Raw genomic sequence first — 17,308 nt, forward strand, 5'->3', positions numbered from 1 at the left:
GCTAATGCAGCTGGTCTCATTTTTTTTGAAACTTCAAGTGCATGTTGGCCAAGTTTGTTAATTTAAAAACTCTAATTTTATGAAAAGATCATCAAAATATGGAATCGTTGTCCTATTAATACAGTAATCATGGTGGGATAACATTGATTATTAAGTTATGCAATTGCAAAACAGTCCTGGTCATATAATTTGTGTTTGACTGTTGACTGCATCATAAATATGTATCAATCAAGGAATGACCGGAATGAAAAATCTGAGGGGATACTAGTATTGGTATTCAAGTGCCTGGACCAAGAAAATACCAATGTGATGACCAGCGCTGGAGATAGTTTATATACCAGTTTCATCTTTAATTGAATAAGGAATATATTACTATCTTGATGTCCAAATGGTTTTGAATATCCATTTCAGTATAACACAATTCAAGGCATGTGCATTAACTCTCTTTGGGCAACCATTGTAATATTTCAAATCATGGAGGATGATCAGGTGACTTGTTTGCAATAAATCATATTCCATTTTTATTAAATTGACACTTTTTTTTGGAGGATTGTATTGCACATTTTTTTAATTCTTGAAACACATCAACTGGTTCTGAAGACAAAGACCAATCTGCTTTTGTTTTCATTGGAAAAACTCAACTTGAATTGAAACTAAATACAGGGAATTAAGTATTTGATTTTTACTAGATTCATGTTGAACTTTCATTGAAATTATGTACTATAAATAAGAAACTAAACTTGAAGGATTTCTAAGAAATATATCTTTATCTTGCAATCCTTGTATATAAATGTTTCCATTTTACATTCAGTTGCGTACCACACAAACATTTTGAAAATGATTTTATGCTAACTTTTGGATTCTGCACTGCCAAAAGTCTTATGTAAACTCGCTATGCTTTTCTGAACAGGAGGGAAGGCTAAATCCATTGCTCACTTTTTTTTTTTAAACGGTGGTCTGAGTTTAGATTTGATTAATGGCATCTGTTTTGTAACAAACCCAAATGAACAGTTGTTGCATTTTTATCTAGATATAGTTCTTATTCACCCCCTTTTCTCTTGCATCCTCTTGAAAGCACTGATTTTGTGCTGGTGAGTACAGTTCTGTGGGCACTGTTGTCCTCTTGTACTTTGCCCAGGTAGTTGTTGTTGTGATGCTTCGCAATGGGAGGGCATTACAGCTAAGCCTAATTGTGTTGCGTACACAGACTTCCAGCAGGGATCGGTAGATAACAATCAGGCATTGTAACTGTTCGGAATTTCTTCGACCATGAGGAAAATTTGTATTTGAATCTCCCTTTTTTGTATTAAGGTGAACACAACAGCAATGTGCGTATTCAGGTGGAGGGTGAAATGCAGATTAGTATACCATTGTTGCCTTTCTGATCTAACTGTAATGATCTGCTGGTCAGCTTAGGTTCTTGGTAACTCTTCCATCACTGCCATTACCCCTCACCACCAGCCTCACCCCCCCCCCCCCCCCCCTCCCCCCCAAAAAAAGTGATCCATATATAAGGAATTTGTCAGGATAAGAACTGATGAGCTTGCTTTTGTCACATGCTCTCACCTGCCCTCCCCCTCCCCATTATTATCAACTGTAGAGGTAGTTGTCATCTAAAATAACTTGCAAAAGAAGTGTTGCATATTTTAAATTTTATTTTTGTGATCTGGGTGGTGCAGCATTTATTACCTGTCACTACGAGGTTGGCTGTTAGCATGCTCAGGGTGACTAGGGTGAAACTGGAGTCATGTGTAGGCCAGATCGGGTAAGGTGGCAGGTTATTTTCTCTGGCATGTATGAAGCAATTGGAGTTTTATGGTATTTTGACAGGTTTCATAATTATATTCTGGTGCTAGTCCACTTAGTGAATTCAGTTTTACAGCTTGCCATTGCTGAATTGAACATGTGACTTCTGAGTTGCGAGTCCAGGAACCATAACCATTTACATATGTCATTGCACCAGAAACAAAGCAGCAGCTGAATTTTTCATTTGATTGTGAGGGTGGGGTTAAGGAGAAAGTGAGTTTGAACAAATAAGCATTTTCTAGATGTTGAACAACAATTTATATTTTTATAAATACTGGCTCATGTAATTCTGTGGTGCTCTTCCACCAGGTGGGGAAACTAGCTGTGCGTGCCAGCAGAAAGTACAGGAATTTGGGGGGCAATCAAATTGGGTTATGAGGCTGTTAAATAGAGGGAGAGGTAGCAAGGCAATGTGGCTTTCGAAGTTGGTTATACAAGGCATGGCTACACTGGACAAAAGTTCGACCTCTTGTGGAACAGAGGACACTCGGGCAAATCCTGTCAGTTCGGCTCATTTGCTGTTGTGCTCTTCTCCAGTTTCAAAGGTTTTGGGTTTGAGCTCAAAATTTAAACTAAGCTGACATTGAGTGCTGTATTGAGGGAATACTACATCGTGGAAGGTACAGTCCTTCAGATAAGTTAAAGTAAGATCCCTTTTTTTTCTTGTTTGGATGGATAGTAAAGATTCCATGGGACAAATTGAAGAGAAGCCACCACCATCTAACCATATTTGGTATTATAGCGTAGTGGTTATGTTAGTGTGTTAAGAACCCAGGTATCGTTATTTCAGATCTCAGTGGCAAACTGTGAAACTGAATCTAATATATTTGACTTGACTATGAAAGTGTAACCATGAAAATAATTGTTGTAGAAATATAACTGGTTCACCTAATGTTCTGCCACCCTTAACTGACCTGACCTTGATATGACTCTCAAACACCATATGTGGCTGACTTTTGTTTTTAATGTCATTGAAGGGATGGACCACGATTACAGCTTTGCCAGTGTTGCCCATGTCCTGAGTATGTCCTATATTAAAACATCTGTCTGTATTCACATACTTACAGTAACACTGACAGGAAAGTTATTTTTATCATTCTTGTAACACTTGCATATAGCACCAAAAATTTGTCAATTCCTTCAAGGTCGAATACATTGCTGGTAAGACCTCCCAGCTGCAACTCCCGAGATAGATGATTCACAATGCCAATCTTCATTTGACTTCCTAAAAATGAAAATTGAAGCTGACTCCACCTTCTATTTCTCTTCTCTTAGTTATTAAAATTCCTCCTCACAACACTGCTGCTACTGCTATAGCCTTTGCCCTCTATAGTTGGAGTCAGCCAGCAACAGCAACTTGGGAGGGTGGTTGAGGAACTTGGGCTTTACTCAAATGAAAGGAAGCATGTATATTAATATAAATACTCAGTCCACTCGTGAAACCATTTTAAGAAACTTAAGCTATTTCCCCCACCCTTGCCATGACCATACCCTGAATCCCATGATTGACACAAGTTTGGGAAGCAAGTCATGGTTTGGGGGTGGGGGGTGGTCTTGCAAGTAGTTATCTGGGTAAATCTGCATTATTTAAAGGAATCACACGAGTTTTAGATGTTGGGTTTCCCTTTTTCCCACTTTTTTTTTTTTCTTGACTCTTCTCCCCATTGACTGGATTCTCTTTGCTCTTTCACATCTTTCCGTTGCCACTTTCACACCTCTTGGCTCATGCACGCTAAGCGCCCTTGTCTCCTCTTCCTAGTGCTGTCTGGTGTTTCTGTCCCAAAAAAAACTCATCACTATGCATTTTAGTGGCATCCACAATCATCTTTCCAGTGTTCCCATTCGCAGTAACCCCTTTCCCCAATTTCTCAAACCCTAATTCCACTAGTACCACCATCTTTTGCCGACAAACCCAACATCTCCCTCTCTTTCCACCTACCCCACCCCTCCATCCACAGTCTACTAAATTGAAATGCACCATTCCTAACCGATTTTAGTACTTCCTTCCCAATCTGGAAAACATACAAACATCTCAGTGCTGCCACATTCGCTGTCCTACTTTCTAGTTCTTACAGATTTTCACACCCACCCATGCACTGTATATATCCATTTCTGCTAAACTTCAGGACTCCCCTTTCAATGTTACCAAGTCTGACAGGCTCTTGCTCCTCCAACTTGCTCGTACCACTAAATGCTAATACTTCCTTCCTGCAATAATAATCATATGATCAAGCTTTTAATAGTAATCAAAGCCACTGATTTGTAGTTTGCAAACAAATCTATAATTATTGAATTTGAGCCCAAAACTATGTCATACATCTATAATAGCATAATTTGTCTTCCTTAATCACTAAATCAGTGTTTTGCTATATTGGGTGGTACTGTGAATTAGAGGATACTTTGTTTTATGCTATGTAACACTAAAGGAGATCTATTAGTAATAGATTGACATGTAATACTTGCTGTTATGCCATGTTTATGTTTTAATAGCTCAGTAAGAAAACAGCAAATCAACATTAGAGAGGCAAGGGACATAAACAAAAACCATGAAAACGGATGAAAAATGTTAAGGAAGTCGATCTGACTTGCCTTCTTTCTTTTTATTTGTAACTTCTGCAGACTGGTCGATCAAATCAATGAAAAATCATTTCATCCATTGTTATTTTCATAAGTAAATTTGTAATGTTCAAGCTAAGATTTTCAACAAAATAATGACACAAAAGCACACACATGGTGAAATTTTGCCATAGAATTGTCTTTTATTATGTCCATTAAAATATTTTCTTTTTGGGTTTGACCGGATCTCTCTTTCCAGTATAATTGAAGGTACTTAACACACATGCAATCTAAGGTTAATTCAAATAATGTTTCATTTTAAATACTTGTGCTTTTTTTCATGGGGGGGGGGGGGGGGAAAGTTAAGTCCCAAGCTAGATCTAGAGCTACAGCAGCTATGGTGACTGTTAAAGAAACTGCACAGAAATTCAATTGTATAGTTATTAGTTTCTTATCTACCATAGAAAGCTTGCTCTGATGCTTGTTTTGAAAACTTAGAAACTAAGCAGCGTACTTGTGTTTGAAGTGTTTTTGTCTTTGAGAGGATAACTGGATCATCTGCAGATTAGCCCAGATTCTCCAGCAGCCTCTTCTCAATGTTTCTGGTCCTCTCCTCGCGCATGCATGCACCGCACTTGCCGTGCACACCCACATGCTCCCATATTTACCAGTGACGGTGACTACACTTCAGAACAGTAATTAATTGGCTGTGAAGCATTTTGGGATCTCTCTCCCTTTTTTAATAAAGAAAAAATAACAATCTTAATTTATAGCTTTCATGCCTAAGTGCACGGAGTTGTGGGATTCAGTCACAAATGGTTAAAATTCCCAGAGTACAATGCAATAAAAGGAAATTGAGTTATTAAGTAATAAATTGTCAGTCCTCCTACGACATAACATAATGCACCAATATGACATTTTAAAACATTTTATGACTTTTTGTGACCACCATGAGATTTCTACTGGTAGTAACAGAAGAAAATGGTGTTTATACATTGTGCACAGGTGTTTGGATGCCTATAAATTTTCGAAGTGTCTTCCTGTATGTAATTTACCCTGAGCTACATATGTTGGAATATTATCTTGTTCCATGTGACATCACATTCCTGCTGTCACTGTTCCCTTTTGAAAAATTTGCTGGGGTGGTCTCTAATTTTGAATTCTGCAGTATTTAGAATGCAAACAGTCTTGACATAAGTGCATGTTTGGTTCAGAAGTAGTATAGCAGTCTTGAGATTGATGTATACATATAACAAAGCACATCTTTAGATTTTCTGTTTTGAATGTTTGAAGCTCTTTGGGACTGTCGTACATGAAACACAATTAAAAGGAGTTTTCTGTTGCCATATGTTTTATCTAGTATTTGGTTTGTGTTGCTGTTTTCCACAGTCAATCTTGTAACTCTTTTTAATCGCTGTCTATTTTCTTCGCGGTCGTACTGTTGTCATTGGTTGGGAGGGTGGTCTGGTTAAGACTACATGCTGTCAATATTGACTTTTTTTGCTCTCCAATAGATGCAACTTAGTGGTGTGTGAAAAATATTGTTTTTGTTTTTTTTTCCAGAAATCAACTGCATACAAATTAAATTTGGAAAAGATGTGCTATTTTGTTCTGTGGTCACTTGCCTCACCTGAATTAGGAAATTGATATTATGCAGATTACATTACTGTCTTGAGTTTATGTTAAAGTGATGAATTTGAGCAAAATTACTTTTTAAGTTCATGCACCAATTCTTGAAGATAAGACTCTGCTTAAAAAGAGATTCGATGCATAAAACGACTAATGATTCTCCACACCCCTGTCCACTTACCCCGAATGATTGAAATTGATGATTTGAGAAATGCATTGGTATTTCTGCACCCATGCTCCTAGGCCCAACTATCTTCAGCTGCTTCATCAATGACCTTCTCTCCATCATAAGGTTAGAAGTGGGGATGTGTTCAGCACCGTTCATGACTCTTCAGATACTGAAGCAGCCCATGTCCATATGCAGCAAGACCTGGACAATATCCAAGCTTGGGCTGATAACTGGCAAGTAACATTCATGCCAGACAATGGCCATTTCAAACAAGAGAGAATGTAAACATCTCCCCTTTAATGCTCAATGACATTACAGTTGCTGAATCCCCCACTATCAACACCCTGGGGGTTACCATTGACCAGAAGCTGAACTAGCCACATAAATACTGTGGCTACAAGAGCAGGTCAAAGGCTGGGAATTCTGCAGCAAGTAACTCTCTCCTCCTGACTCCCCAAGGCCTGTCCACCATCTACAAAGCACAAGTCAGGAGTGTGATGGAATACTGTCCACTTGCCTGGATGGATGCAGCTCCAACAACACTCAAGCAGCTCGACACCATCCAGGACAAAGAAGCCCACTTGATTGGCGCCTCATCCACCGCCTTCAACATTCACTCCCTCCGCCACCGTATACAAGATGCACTGCAGCAACTCACCAAGGCTTCTTAGACGGCACCTTCTAAACTCACAACCTCTCCCACCTAGAAGGACAAGGGCAGCAAATGCATGGGAACACCACCACCTGCAAGGTCCTTCCAGGCCACACACCATTCCTTTTACTGTTGCTGGGTCAAAATCCTGGAACTCCCTTCCTTCCTAACGGCACTGTGGGTGTACCTACACCGCAAGGACTGCAGCTGTTCAAGACAGCAGCTCACCACCACCTGCTCAAGGGCAATTAGGAATGGGTAACAAATGCTGGCCAAGCCAGTGATGCCCACATCCCATGAATGAATAATTTTTAAAAAAACTCCAGTTAATTGAGAACTTGTAGTTAAAGTATGTCGGTCTGCTTTAGGAGGTGTGCAGCTAGTCTTTTTCTTTAATATTGACACTAGAAAGTTCGAATATGTTTTGAAGCTTGCAAAAGGAATTAATTGGTGCTAAAAGGTAGAATAAAATTGGTAGGCACTGAAGGGATTAAATTATATGAAGACTAAGTTGCCTATCGTGTGGAGAATATTAATTTCAATGAAGATTTATATTTAGTTTAATGTAGGAATCATTTGATTCTCTGGGCTATTATTGGGTCTATTTTTTTTTCAGTGCACAGAATACTGTGCTGAATAATTATAATATCCATACGAATGAACAGTACAACTAAGTACATTAAAAGGTGAAGTGAGACACAGTGAATCTATTGTAACACTTTCAGTTTATTTCCACCTGTTTAAAGGTTTTGATGCCATGTGCCATGTACTTCCAGTACCCTCTAAATGCATGTTGTGGCAGTGGCTGCATGTATGCAATGATTTTCCCATTTATTTCCTCTGAGGAAACACTTGGCTTTTCATGAGTATTTCTCCACAGCAATGTTGCTGAGAACAGGAACTCAGTGGATTGGCTTGTGGGAACTCATTTGCTAAATCTGAGGCAGTGTGTTAATATTGCAATGGATTGTGACTGTACTATAAATATTTTACAGTAGCCTACTGATGTATAGTTAATGCAATATTTAATTCATTATTTGCTTATGTAATGTACATTGTGATGAGATGGGGTATTTAAGTTCTCCTGAATTATGCAGTATATAGTGAAAAGAAATTGATGGTTTTGGGTAGATACAAAGTAGGATCTACTTAGCTGGCATAAGGAATATTGCAAGGTTTCATCTATATTCAGTCGCATTGCTTACCTCTTAAGCTGCTGATGGTGCCTATAAGCTCAGTGCTAGAGATGGAGTAGCTGGAGCATGGTATGGTCAGGTTGACCACCCTTAATTGTGTGTGTGCTTTTTTAAAAAAAAAATAGTCAGAGCCCATCTGCAGTTTTCAAAACCGATCATCGATGCCTTTTTTGAAGGTGTCTGATTTTTGGCAGTTTGCAACACTGCTGCTGTTGCCTTGTTTATCTGATACTGTGGTGCTATCAGTACTGATTGGTAATGTAGATTGCCTGCCAGATTTCACCACACAGGTCTTTCCTCTTTTTATCGTGCCTTCACTAGAAGATGCTGAGTGTAGGTGTGACACTACCAAAGGTAATAAGGGGAAGTTCTGCATTCATCCTTGGCATGTTTGAGAGCCCAGAATGAGAGTGCTATTGATAAAGGCCTGAGAATGAATGATGTGAAAGAGAGCTGATATTTGGTAAGCTCTACTCTTGAAAAGAGACTACTTTTATATTACACTTTTTCTATAATCATGCAAGGAAAACGTCTTGAAGTGCGTTGAGGAAGGATGGAAAAGAGTAAACCGGCAAGATTGAAAGGATTGGTAGTATAGTTAACTGATGGATTTTGGAAACCTTTTGAAATTGGGATTTTATGGAGAGTGCCAGGGAGTTGAAAGTAACAGTGGACAGTGAGCAAGGAGCAAAAAATAATTTGGAATAAAAGCAGAAATGTTGGAAATACTCAACAGGTCTGGCAGCATCTGTGGAGGGAGAAACAGAGACTTTGTGTAAATGAAAGTTATGGGGTGGGGAATGGAAAAAAGGACAAAAGGGTGGAGGAAAAGTGACATTAAATGACAAGGTTTCATGGTGCAAAGCCAAAGGGATTGATAATTGGACAAGTAAAGAAACAAAATATGTCTGGATGAGGTGTGAATGGCAGTAGAGCGGCCATCCCAACACAAAGTAAAGGGATTAAGAAAGAAACAAAGGAAAAGAAACAAATGAGTGGGGAAAAAAACAAAGAAAAAATGGGGGCAGAGGTTAGGATCTAAAATTATTTGAACACCGAGTCTGGAGGGCTGTAAAGTGCCCAGTTGAAAGATGAGATGCTGTTCCACGACCTTGCGTTGAGCTTCATTGGAACACTGTAGCAGGCCAAGGAAAGAGAGGTTAGAGTAGGAGCAAGGTAGAGAATTGAAATGATCGACAGTAGGCCCAGGGTCATGCTTGTGGACTAAACCGAGGTATTCCACAAAGCAGTAGCCCAGCCTGCGTTTAGTCTCCCTAATGTAGAGTAGACCCCATCGTGAGCAGCAAATACAATATTCTGAATGAAAGAAGTTCAAGTAAAGTGCTGTTTCATTTGGAGTGTTTGGGGCCTTGGATGGTGAGAAGGGAGGAGATAAAAGGGCATATGTTGCATGGAAAAATGCTGTAGGAAAATGGGGAGACGTTGTGGGTGACTGATGAGTGGACCAAGATGTTGCGGAGGGAACACACTCTTTAGAACACTGAAAAGTTGGGGGGGGGGGGGTGGTTGGCAGGGAAAGATGTTTTGGTGGTGCAATGGCAGAGGATGATCTGTGGAATACAGGGACTGGTGGGGTGGAAGGTGAGGACAAGGCGAACCCTATCATGCTTCTAGGAGGGAGAGGAAGGGGTGAGGGCAGAAGTACATGAAATAGATTGGACATGGTCAAGGGCCCTGTCGACCATGGAGGGAGGGGACAATCCTTGGTTGAGGAGAAAGGAAGACCTATCAAAAACACTGGTATGGAAGGTTGCATTGTCCAAACAGATGTGACCGAGATGGAGAAACTGGGAGCATGGAATAGTGATTGCAGGAAGTGGGGTGTGAGGAAGTGTAGTCCAGGTAGCTGTGGGAGTCCATGGTGAATATTGTTGATTGTCTTCCAGAAATGGAGACCGAGAATTCAAGGAAGGGGAGGCAAGAGTCAGAGATGAAGCAGTTTTGAGCAGGAACCGAAAATGATTGCTTCAGTCTTCCAAATATTTATAATTCTACAATTCCTGACTTAGCTGGAGGCATGTAACTACTTGGAGGGTTGGGAGGAGGGTAGTGTGGGGTGGTGGAATTGGTTCTGCTGGCACAAAGTTGGAGGGAATTTCTGGTCATCTAGTCCTTAATGTAGAATACAGAAAACCTTTGGATCAATGAAGAAAGAAGGAACTTCATTTATATTGTACCTTTTTTAATGTCTTCAGAATCCCAAAGTTCTTCACAGCCAATGAATTACTTTTGAAGTACAGCCACTGTTATGTAGTCAAATGCAGCATCCATTCTGCATATAGCAAGATCCTACAAGCATCAAATGAGATTTATGTTGTAAGGTACTTTGTAGCTTTGGAAATATGTTTAATAATATTTTAAAATTATGTATATAAAGGGGGCCTGAGGAATAAAGGCCCCCTCGTCATGAAATATAAAAAGAAAAAAAAAGAAACATATTTCCAAAGCGGCGTCGATGATGCACTCCAGTCCCTGCGGTTCTTGCTTAGTTATCAGCTCAGTCAATTTGTAACTTGTTGGTAATGCTTGCTGTGGAACCAGTATAGTTGCTTGAAACATGTTCTTTAAGTCATGTATAGCAGATTGAATTTCAAAATAAAAAGTGGCCATACCACTAATTCTGTACCTTTTTTTTTAAATGGACAAATCCAAGCCAAGAGTATATGCCATGTTTGGAACACTGTGCTATGTTAATTATTTTTCATGGATACTATGCAGTCTCGTCAGTGCACCTAATGGCTATATTGTACTTGTGGCTTTTGCTACCTAATCTAAGTAGGGGTTGTAGTGTACACAATACAATTCAAGTTTTCTTAACCTTGCAGTGAGCATGAGGGATGGCAGAAATGGCAAAGAGCAAATGCATGAAGATCGCAATGAAGTTAGTTGCTGTTGAGAACATTTATAGTGCTTCTTGGGGGTGGGGGAGAAAGATTTTTTTTTTTAAACTATAGTTGTCAGCAGTGCATTTTAGCAGCACACATGGTTAAAGAATGAGTCCAAACAATTTTTTTAAAGTGCCATGGCCAAGTCTGTCACACTGGAAATAGTTGAGGATTGGGGTTGCATCAAACATTCCTCACTATCGTGTATTTACCCTCCAGATGATTTTTTAAAATAAACTGTAGATGAGCATAGTTTAATTTATTACTATAACCCTAGCAATTCATTTTGTTTCATATGAGAGAAATGGTCAGGCAGGAAAACTGCAATAAGCACCTTGCATTATCCCAGTAAGAGTTGTGAGGAAAGGCTTCTAATGTTTATCAGCAAACCTATAAAACAATAGGGTTGGAAAAATGTACACTCATTCCCAGTGACCTGCAAAAGGCTTGGATGACAATAGAACATTTTTTTTCACAGAATGGGTCCAGAGCTTTTGACAAGGCTATGCTCAGATTGAGCAAACAAATTATCTTAAATAATTGCTGAATTTGCCTGGAATGGCACATGGTGCCTCAGAGCAACAAAGACTATCTACCTTCCCCAAATATGAGGCATAATCAACTTCTGTATGAAGGCATAAGATATTTCAATGTTATCTACTCTACAGTGCTACCTAATGAGCAACATGATTGCATTCATAGAGAGGGTAGAAGTGATGGGCAAAATCTGTGCCCTGCAGGCTATGCAAATTAGTCAGACCCGAAATAAGGTGACTGAGCAGATTATCAAAAAATCTTACGAGGCTTTTCATAAGCAAAGCAACTAAGGAAGAGCCTTCTGACAGGTGACTCTCTAAATAAGCAAGCACATGACAAAATAAACTTCCTAAGACAACACTGACTTGAACAAATATACATGTGGATAGTAATCAGGAAACTGGTCCTGAGTTTACAAATGCTGAAATGACATGCTGTTGTGCTGAAATATGAGGAGGGAGGTGACAACAATTTGCACGGACTAGCCATTTGCTCTAGTAATGCATTGGCAATGGAGGGGTGGAGTGTCGGCTTCCACGAATGTTGAATGATACCAATGTGTAAAAGTAGCTTTGTATGCTACAAACCATGCAAAAGATAATTGAACGAGGAAAAATGACTTAAGCCCAGTAGGGAGTTTTTGGTAAGGCCCTGAACTACTGTAATAGTGTATATATCAAATATATAAATTTCCTTTAGGTTACTGTACAGTACATTATTAACCTGTTCGTATAAGTTTGCTATGAATTAATGTTCATCTCTAACTGAGAATTGATGTACAGATTTTTGGATGGTTTGAAGATTTAACGTATCAGTGTTTCTTAATTGACCCCTTTTCATCTTTGATGTAGTCCAGTCTTAATTCACTGGTTAAGACAAATTATAACTTTTTTTTTGCAAGCAGAGAATCACTGCACTATTGGAGTATACTGAATTTGGAAACTTGCTCCAATGTGGCAAATCTAAAGTTTCGCCTTTGCTCAAGCCTGCTATCTTAAGTTGGCAGCTTGTATGATGTCTTCAATCTGGATACTGTACTTATCTGGTGCTGAAGATCATGGTGCCTGATAACTTGGAACAAGTATAGGAAAGAATTAAATACAAAAGGTTAAAGGTATATGCTAAATATAATCAAGACTTTTATGTTGCAGCACTAGAAAGGGATATTCTTTGTGTGGCACTTCTGTAGCATGAATGTTACTTGCTACTTATCAGCCCAAGGTTGAATGTGACAAAAGTTTCAATGGAGTATTATACCACGTTTTAAACCGCATATGTTTAGAGTTTGAGTTTTTTTTTATGCATTCATGGGATGAGTGTGTCTGGCAAGGCCAACATTTATTGCCCATCCCTAACTGCCTTTGAGAAGGAGTTGGTGAGCTGTCTTCTTGAATCACCGCAGTCCATGTGATATAAGTACACCCACAGTGCTGTTGGAGAGGAAGTTCTAGGATTTTGACCCAGTGACAGTGAAGGAACAGCGATTATAGTTCCAACCTTTTCCTTTAATCTAATACTATCACTAACTTCTAGTTAGTTCCGTGGGGTTTTTATTAGGTGAATGCATGATCATTGCAAATTATAAATTAATTCTTTGAATATTTGCCATTTTCTACCATCGTATCTCTAGTTTCCCCTATCTACTGTAGCCAACTGGCCTCTCATGCCTACATAGTTTGCTGTGTTCAGGTGAAATAGCTCAGATTGTAATAGCTCTGGCCACAATCTATCTTTCCACCTTGGATATGGGAGTGGTGCCAGAGGACTGGAGAGTTGCAAATGTTTTACTCCTCCTATTCAAAAAGGGGTCGAAGGATAAATCTAGTAACTACAGACCAGTTAACCTAACTGGTGGGAAAGCATAATTCGGGACAAAATTGCCACTTGGGAAAACATGAATTAATAAATGACACTGCGGATTTGTTTCAGTCAAGTCATGTTTGACAAACTTGGAGTTCTTTGAAGTAATGGAGAAAGTTTGAGGGTAGTGCACTTGATGTTCAAAGGAACTGTCAAAATGTGATGCTGAAGTGCCAGATAATAAACTTGTTAGCAAAATTGAAGTCCAGGGCTTAAAGGGGCATTGGCAGTGTGGATACAAAATTGGCTAAAGGACGAATAGCAGAGAGTAGTGGTGAATGGTTGCTTTTTCAAACTGGAGAGAAATATACAATGTTGTCCTGTATTCCTCCAGGGGTTGGTGTTAGGACCAGCACTTTTCTGATGTATGCTAATGTCCTGAACTTAAGTATAAAAAGTATAATTTCCAAGTTTGCAGTTGGCACAAAACTCATGTAATAAACAGTCAGGAAAATAGTAGCAGACTTCAAGAGGACATAGACTGGTGAAATGTGCAGACAAGTGGTAAGTAAAATTTAACCCAGAGAAGTGTGAAGTGATGCATTTTGCAAAGAGGAATGAGGAGAGGGGATACAAATTAATTGGTTCAATTTTAAAAGCTGTGCAGCAACAGAGAACTTGGGGTTCATAAAATGCTGTTAGAGATTTCAAGAATAAAAGCAAGAAAGTTAAACTAAACATTAAATCACTGGTCAGGCCTCCGCTGGAGTATTGTCCAATTCTGGGCACTGTATGTTAGAAAGGATGTCCGCCTCTGAGGGTGCAGAAGAAATTTGCTGAAATTGTACGAGGCGTGAGGGACTTCTGTTATGTGGAGAGACTAGATAAGCTGCTGTTGGTCTCATTAGAGCTGAGGCAATTAAGGGGAGAATTAGTAGTGTTTAAAATTATGAAGGGTTTTTGAAACAAAGCTAGGTGGGAATGTAAACTGAGGAGGACACAGGCTGCAAAGAGGTACAGACAAGTTAAATGAGTAGGCAACAAGGTGGCAGTTGAAGTATAATGTGAGGTTATTCTCTTTGGTAGTAAGAATAGAAAAGCAGAATATTTTTCACAAGATAAACCAAATTTTGATCAGAGACTTCAGTGTACTTGTACAAGGAACACACAGTTTACATGCAGGTACAGCAAGCAATTCGGAAGGCAAATGGCATGCTGATCTTTCTTGCAAGGGGATTGGAATACAAGAATAAGGACTTCTTGCTAAAATTGTATGGGGCTTTGGTGAGACCATACCTGAAGTACATTGCAGAGTTTTGGTCTCCATATCTAAGGAGGGATATACTTGCCCTGGAGGTGATACAGTGAAGGTTCAATAGATTGGGATGAGAGGCTGAGTAAATGGGGCCTAAACTTTTGAGTTCTGAAGAATGAGAGGTGATCTTATTCAAACATACCAGATGTTGAAGGGGTTTAACAGGGTAGACACTGGGACATTGTTTCCCCTGGCTGGGGAATCTATAGCATGGGGGCACAGCCTCCGGATAAGGAGTCGTTCATTCAAGACTGAGATGAGAATTTTCTTCACTCGGTTGCGAATATTTGGAATTGTATACCTGAGAGGGTTGAGGATGCTCCATCGTTGAGTATATTCAGGGAATCGAGGGATTTGGGGAGTGAGCAGGAAAGTGGAGCTGAGGCTGCAGATCAGCCATGATCATATTGAATGGGGGAGCAGGCTCCAGGGACCGTATGATCTATGCCTGCTCCTATTTGTTTTCTGTTTCCACTGGCAGGATGGTTGGTAACCAGCCGACACAGATTTAAAGTAATTGGCAAATCATTTTATGCATTGGGTTATGATCTGAAGGCACTGCCTGGTGGAAGCAGATTCAGTAGTTGCTTCCAAAAGGGAATTTGATATATACTTGGAGTAATTTGTAGGAGAGCAGGCACAATGTGCCAAATGGTCTCTTTCATTGCTGTGTGATTCTCTGCATCTGGAAATGAGGAATTTATTTTGATGCTGCCTGCGCCTGTTGCCTTAATGCTATCTTGTTGCATTCATAGCTTCAAATCCGATGCCGATTTGAAACAAACTTTGTAAATGAGCATGTGCACCCATAAGCACTGCTTTACTAGCATAAAAAAACCTTCCAACTTGCATTTTAACTGTACAGAAACCACTCTGCTATCTTTTTATAGATTAAGTATATAATTACCAATTGTGGATGCTATATGTCGAACTAAGCACATGACATGCAATAATTTAAGAAAGCTTCATTTGATTTCATTCTGTAGCAGTCATAGTATATTCTTTTGATCAACTAAATGCAAATTTAAATATAGTTTTATCAGTTCCTAAACTTTGTGAAAGCCAGTTTTGATAACTGAGTACACCAGCAATGAATCCACATATGCTGTTGCACCACCACTTCAGTATCAATGTTAAGCAGTTTGTAATGCTCAGTAGTGAAAGAGCAGCTGTGTAACTAGCTTGCTCTCTAGCAGACTTAATCCAAGTAGTGTAAGATCATCTCTTGTCGATTAAAGTCTTGCAGTGCTTGAATTTGACACCCAGTGTCACATCCAGAGCAAAACCATCAGATCTCTAGACTTTTAAATTTACAAAAGTTTAATACCAATAAATTGAGAGAAAACGTAAAACAAAAAAGGATCCTGAGAAGGGAATTTGATGCAAGGTGCAGCCAGCATTGTAGTTATGGTCTGAGACTAGTGTTTACAGCATAATATCACTCTAATACTTGCTGCTTGAACATTAAAAATGTAACCAATCAAATTGTACTTTCAAGGCAGTGGCCTGAATTTTCGGGATGAAATGATGTTGGTAGAATGCATGAGCTGTGCTTGGGTGGATTGATGTCAAATGATGTCATAACTATAATGCTCCAGTTAACTAAATTTCAAAAAGAAGTAAGGAAAAACTCAGCAGAGCTGATTTGAATTTAATTTGAGCAGTTTGTACGAGTTAACTTCAGCTCCAATGTCTGAACTAGAAATTGCAAAGGAGTATGGTGTACAATTCTAATATTAGAGTAGAATGTTGCAATGACCCATAGTTTCCATAAATTGCTACCATCATATTTGTTGGATTACAGTTGTCTTGCGAGATTCTACTTGCTTACATAATCTAATAATAGAATGTTTAACTGCATCCATTTTTTGAGTAAAAGATATTGTTACGACCAGGTGAGAAAGAAGCCTAGGGGTTCCCTTTCAGCCTTCATCTGGTCTTACTGTAACAGGATTTATGTTTTTAAACAGTGTTTTGAGCTTCCTCTTGGTGAATCCTTGTTCACCACTTTCCAATTATAAGGCAAAGAAATGAGCACAAACAGGCTTTCTTGGGTTTAAAGAAGAAAAGTGAAATTTATAAAAACTAACAAACCCTAATTCGGTTCACATCCTATGCTAGCATGCATACACGATACGCACATGCAAATAGAGACAGAAAAAAGCAGAAGAAAAATAGTGGAGAGGTTTGAGGCAATCTCTGAAGAGAGGTTTTTGTTACTGTGCTTCGAGCACATTGTAGTCCTTGATTGTAGGTAGATCTTGCTTTTCGTTGGGGCCCAGTATTCTTAAACCTTGTTCACTGTAGAGACTTTTCTCTCTCTGGATTCATATGTCTTCAGTGGATTCAGAAGCTGGTGAGCGAGATGAGAGCAGACAGGAGAGGCTGCGGCAAGGCAGCCACAAGAGGCCTTTTCAGTCCAGGAGTAAGCAGCTTTCTGTCAGTTTGAAACTCTGACGAGTTCAAATTCAAAAAACTCCAACAGCCAGTCAGTCATGTGACTAAACTGGTCTGACCACGTCTGTTTGTGTATTCGGCCATCTTAGCAGTTAACCAGGAATGTGAGCTCCTCTACTCTCAACGTCTGGTAATCAAAAGTCCATTGTGGATTAAACTGGAGCAGGGAATGGTCCTTTTGTCCCCTTTAAGCACCACCTGTAAATGTGCAAATGTCCTTCCAGTCAAGGGTCTGGTGTTGCTTTCTTTTAAAAACCAAGTTTTTTTTTTTCTTTACTCCAGTAA

At 39.3% G+C, this 17,308-nt stretch overlaps 1 protein-coding gene across 5 annotated transcripts in view; it reads left to right on the top strand.

Moving 5' to 3' along the window:
• samd4a (sterile alpha motif domain containing 4A) overlaps positions 1-17,308 on the top strand; it is a 213,899-nt gene that overhangs the window by 12,520 nt on the left and 184,071 nt on the right. The gene's annotated exons all lie outside the window — the stretch shown is intronic.

This window comes from Heterodontus francisci, chromosome 9 (assembly GCF_036365525.1).
Source record: "Heterodontus francisci isolate sHetFra1 chromosome 9, sHetFra1.hap1, whole genome shotgun sequence".
NCBI lineage: Eukaryota > Metazoa > Chordata > Chondrichthyes > Heterodontiformes > Heterodontidae > Heterodontus > Heterodontus francisci.